This window comes from Hibiscus syriacus, unplaced genomic scaffold (genome assembly GCF_006381635.1).
Source record: "Hibiscus syriacus cultivar Baekdansim isolate YM2019G1 unplaced genomic scaffold, ASM638163v2 tig00110377_pilon, whole genome shotgun sequence".
Classification (NCBI taxonomy): domain Eukaryota; kingdom Viridiplantae; phylum Streptophyta; class Magnoliopsida; order Malvales; family Malvaceae; genus Hibiscus; species Hibiscus syriacus.
Window position 1 is genome coordinate 1,097,500 of NW_024062711.1, and position 5,983 is coordinate 1,103,482.

At 33.4% G+C, this 5,983-nt stretch overlaps 1 long non-coding RNA gene across 1 annotated transcript; it reads right to left on the reverse strand.

Moving 5' to 3' along the window:
- Positions 1-3,460: 3,460 nt before the first annotated feature.
- On the reverse strand, positions 3,461-5,581 carry LOC120121668. The gene is made up of 3 exons (XR_005516007.1): positions 5,497-5,581; positions 5,315-5,398; positions 3,461-3,545 (listed from the first exon to the last, which is right to left on the reverse strand). It is a non-coding gene; the product is annotated as an uncharacterized LOC120121668 (long non-coding RNA).
- Between the last annotated feature and the right edge of the window lie 402 nt (positions 5,582-5,983).

Here is a 5,983-nt window from a genome sequence, read left to right on the forward strand (position 1 = left end):
ACATGTATCGTAAAGCATGCACATGGAAGTAGAGTATTACCTCAATTTTTGAGTCACATTGATAGACCATTTGAATTCTATTTGGTCACTCTCAAACATGAATTCAACATTCCATAATATCTCAAATACATGACAAAACAAATTGCATCAGAAATGGGATTTAAATGCGAAAATCGGATTGAATTAGAAGATAAAATGCTGAAAATATCTTATCGGGTTTGAATTAGGTGAAACGGACATCGGATTCGAACTCAAGATATCGAAAAACATATAATACAAATTTTTGAAAAATTTAACTTTTTGTTCAAAGTCAATGGTTAACGATCTAGATCGGTTCAGTTTGATTTGATTCGGTCTGAGTTAACTCAGTCCAGTTTTTATATGATTCTCGGTCGGTAGAGAAGCTCATGTTCTAAGGCGACGCGTGTGACATCAAAATGGCCAACAATCATCATCCAATTACTCTAGGTTCATTTAGACAACACAATAATCCATAACCAACTCGAATATGAGCTAAAACCATGATGAATCTGAACATAAAAAGGTTAAAACTTACTCGTCAGTAGACGATGGAGGAAATGGCGAAGCATCAACGATGATAGACCAACGTGGTCGGGTTATGATTGGAACAAAGCAAAGAACTCAACGGGAAGGATGGTGTAGTTAACGGACCTCGAAAACAATAAGAAATCAATAAAAATCATGGTGACGATTTGTTTCTTCCGAATGTTCAAAGATCGGTTCACGACATTTGGCAGCGAGTCTCGATTAGATCTCGACAGGGTTTTGGTCAAACAACAATGTCAAACGCGTTAGTAGGGGCAATGTACGACACCGTTGAAGATTAGACTACGGCAAGGGACGGGGCGACGATGAATTATTTAAGTTTTGGGGATTTTGATTATTAGGGTTTATTTGAATTCTGATTTAGGTAAAAATGAATTTTAGGGATTAAAAATCCTAACTTGAAGCTTAAAAATATTTTTGTTTAAAATAATACACAAACAACACCATATCTTAGTTGCTAAGGCATGGACACTCATTTCTTATTGTAGTATATGGGTTCAAGAACTCATAGTTGCATTCTCGCCTAATTCCCTTTTTTTATTTGGAAACAGAGGATGGTTAAATTTAGGGATGATTCCCTAAACTTTCAAGGATTTAAAATTGACCTAAAGTTTTTAGCATCTCATAAATTGATCCCTGAAAATTAATACTAAATAAATTAATTTAAGCTCAAGAATTTTCGAGGTGTGACATGATATCTTGTAATTCATCAGGGATATCACAATGTTTTTTTAGTGATGACCACATTTTTAATATAAAAATTTAATTAATTGTATAGTGAAAATTATTTATAAATAAATTAAGTATTGAAATTACCTTCGTAAAAAAAGAAAGACAAATGTCTCGTTCACGATCAGACATAAAAAAACATGCAATGCCATGCCCAAGATTGCAGAAGAAGAGGACAGTCGCCAATGCCATTTTTTATTTATTTCGTTACTCGTCACATTTCTCTAAAGAGAAACACTAAAACTATTAATCCCCAATTGAACGTAAATACTTCTTCAAAGGTAACAAGATGATACAACCACATGACATGCACTTAGGCCTATAAACAAAACGAACGAACACGAATGGGGGTATATTCATGTTCGTTCGTTTAACTTTAACAAAAAAATAAAAAATTGAACATAAACGAACACAAAATTTCTTGTTTGTGTTCATTCGTTAAGGAATGTACCTTCTTCATGTTTGTTCATTTAAATGATAAACGAACACAAATGAACGAACATAAATGAATGTAAACGAACATAAATGGACAAAATAAACGAGCGTAAATGAACATAAACGAACAAACCTAAACAAACACAATAAATGAACATAAACAAACTTGCACAAACATAACAAATGAACATAATCAAACACAATAAATGAACGTAAACAACAAAAAAATAACCACATAAAATTTATTAATCATTAATATAACCCACAACTTCAAAGTTAAAATTATTTCAGTTTTAAATGGGCATAGTTTATATTTTCTTTAATTGATTTAAGTTTAAAATTATTTTGATTTTAAAATATTAATGATTGGATCTTATTATTTTAAATGGGTATGGAGATTGGTCTAAATATAAACGAAATGACATAAATGAACATACATGGATATAAATGAACAAACATAAACGAACATACATACATGAACATATATGAACGAACATAAACGAACAAAAATGAATGAACATAAACGAATGGATTACCAATTGTTCATGAACGTAAATGAACGAACTACACTTTTATTCGTGTTCGCTCATTTAACTAAAAGAACATAAAAAATTTCATGTTTGTTTGCTTAATAAATAAATGAGCATAAACAAAATTTCCTTCAAACGATTCACTGAACGTTCGGTTCGTTTACAGGCCTACATACTATTGGTTGCAAGATTTGTCGAGTATCAAGATCTCTAAATAATTCGTAAAATATATCCCCTAGCAAATGCTTTCACATCCTCTTTATAATAATTTTCATCGAACTCTCGAAAATTGGTTTAAAGCCACGTTAAAGAGATTCAACCAGCACTAAATGAATTCGGGGACTTTCTTAGATACTAGAGGAACAAACCTTTCCAATCACCACCCACCACACTAGTAAGAACACGACCATCTATCGGGAGTCCCAACTATATTAAAACGTCCTCCAGAGTAATGGTGCATTCCTCACATGAAAATTGAAATATGTGTGTCTCTAACCTCCACCTCTTTATTAATGCAAAAATGAGGGTGCGTTCAAATTTACAGCCTCCAATTATTTTTGATACGTACCCAAATCCAACATCAATTACATACCTCCAAATATGAGTCAAAGTGACTATCTTAGTGTTAGGAAATAAACACTTCCAATATATGATCATTTTTCTAATTGATAACAATTTAATAAATTAAAATTTAAAATATTCAATAAAACTTAAAAAATGAAATAAAAATAATTAAATATTTTTACCATATTCTCTATATAAGACAAAATGTAACTTTCATCCTTTCGTAGCACGCCTTCCATTTTTTACTGCATAATTTTAAAAAATAGTAACTAAAATTAAGTAAAACAATTAAATATATTTATTGAAAAAAACTTATCCATTGAATCTTGAATTGAACGTTATGAACCCAGTAAAAAAGAAATTAGAGAGAAAGTATATTATTTTTGTTTGGTGTTGTAACACCCTAAACCTAAATGGGCCTAAAGTGTCACATTGGCTACCGAGGCAACCCTGATTCTCAAAATCTATTTATCTATTTTCTTAAAACATATTATATGGTATCATAGATAAAACATAAATACTTTATAAAAATCATTTTACAAACCGGAGCTCCGTGACACATAATTTAAAATCAAATAATAAAACTCTGAGTTTAATAAACTGAATACATAAATAAATAACTATGAATACATATGCTCACTAAGATATGGTACGATACCCTGAAAGAGATGTTGGAAGTCCTACTGTGACGGTGCTCCTCGAACTGCTCATGCTATTAACCTGCCAATGGAAAACATCCGAAGACTAAGGTTACAAAGCCCAGCAGTATAATTGCTAATCAAGAGTAGCATAAGAATTCATAAACCCAAGCATGTTGAGGATCTGGTACTAAGCAGTATGTACATGCATGATCTAGTCATGTGCTACCTACTTAAGGCTTAGTTGTTATATTTCTGAAGTACAGGTCCCTAACCCTAATATCTGTATTTTTTATACATTATCTAAAAGTTATGTTTTACCTGAATGTGATATCGAATCTACTGTGCATTGTCTGAATGTAGGACTAACTCTGGTATGCATTATCTGAATGCAAGATTAACTCTGGTATGCATTATCTGAATGCATCACTAGTTCTAGTATGCATATATTAATATATGCATATAATACAACAAACAATAATTTGTGGCTGGCATCATGGTGCGACTGAGGGATTTTGCATCTCAGAGCTCATGTACCCCTTTAGCACTCTAGAAGCACCATCAGGTACTCCTTGGTGAGATTTGAAATTCTACATCGAAAACATACACCCACATACTTACTTCGTCGAGTCTTGGGGCATCTGGCGCCCAATCAGCAATGAAGTGTTGAAGCACTGACTTGGATCCACTGACTGGCAAACAAGATAATCGCCCTATTACTAGAGTAACTTGGGTGTCCTGGTTGTTTCCCGAGTGTCACACAAAGCCTAGTTTTATGAAATTCCTATATGTTACTATTTTAGTCGTTACTATTACTTATTTTGTTTTTGATTTTGTTTCTATTACTGAGTTATTACTGATTATCTATACTGATCTGGTTATACACTAATAGAGGATACTATAGTCATTCTCTGACTCTAGGGAAGTCTCTACACGATTCGAGACTTCAAGACGATTATTTTTTTTACTACTTACTAGTTAGGGTTTTGATTGGCCCGATATCTGACTCGAGTTTGTTTCTGGGTAGCGAATGCTCTAATCGCTAATCCTACGCTTCCCCTTAATTCACACTTGAGTTAAAGGAATATATGAACGTCCAACATTCTCGGTCACTCTTGTGGTATACAACAATATTGTCTCACAATTTGATTACCTATTCGTACCTCTTGTCGATACATATTGCGCATTGGTCCTTCAACCATATATGTCTGATACGTGATCACTGAAGATGCTTGGATGCGTTATACTTATTGTGGTTACTCTGGCTGTAACCCACTCTCACGAGTGTCTCTAGGCCTCTTTGGCCATTTACGTCCCTCACAGACTAAGTCTTATACATTTTGAGTGTGTAGAATCAATACTCTAGTTGTAGTATCGATACTCTTGGGTAAGTTTCGATACTCTTGGAAAATATCGATACTAAAATGGATTCTGTTACTGAAAGTATCGATACTCTTGGAAAGTATCGATACTCTGAGGTAAAGTATCGATACTCTTGAAATGTATTGATACTCTTGGCCTGAAATCCCTAATTTTTTCGCCAATTCACCCAATATTGATATTGTTCATCCTAATATCGATACTCTTGCCTAGAAATGGGTATTTGAGGCTCGGGAAACACTTGAAATTCACCCCAAATGATTTTGTTTTAAGTTCTTTCCCATAAATTGAATTTAAAGTTCTTGTAAATTATTTAGGGTTCTTAGGTGTCTTAAAACATATTTTTAACACCTAAAACGTGATTTAACTAAGAAGTAAAAAATAAACCCTAAAATACTCAACTACTCAAATCTTAACAAAAACTTGTAATTTATGGAATCTAAATACTCCAAAGGATTAGAAATACTCTACCTTGATGATTGAATCTTGAAATTGAGCTCCTTTAGCTAGAAATCATCCGCCCACAAAGACTTGGATGATAAAACCCTCAACTTCCTATTGCAAACAAATAACCCATTGCTTGAATGGTTAAATCCATGTTGCTTGAGGGGTTAAGAACGAAAATAAAAATTGAATGGGGCTCAAGAGCTTACCTTTGCTATGAAATTTGGAGAGGAGGGAGGAAGAGAAAATGAGAAGATAGGAAAAAAAAAAGAGAAAATTGAGATGGAAAAAATATTCATCTTTCCAAAATGGGAAAATTACACTAAAGGTCCTTCCTCATATTTATGAAATTCACAAATCTCCTTCTTATGCTTAATTGGGCTCAAGTTTAATCCAATTAAGCACAACAACTTGAATTATAAATTCTACATGGTTCATTTACCTCTCGGATAAATCTAAAACTATTAGCCTGAAATTTGGGGTGTTACATATTTGATTTGTAAGAGGGGGAGGGAGCTTATATAGAGGTTAAGAGAGAGGGAAAAGCAGGGAACATGGGCATGAAAAAACCCAACAAAAGCGCGTTTGATAAGAAGTGCCTTTGCCAGGTAAGCATATAACGCGTCCACATGAAGTGTTTCCTAAGTGGCAGACCGACAGACCGACGCACCATGTATAAAGCGTCTTTGTTGAGTG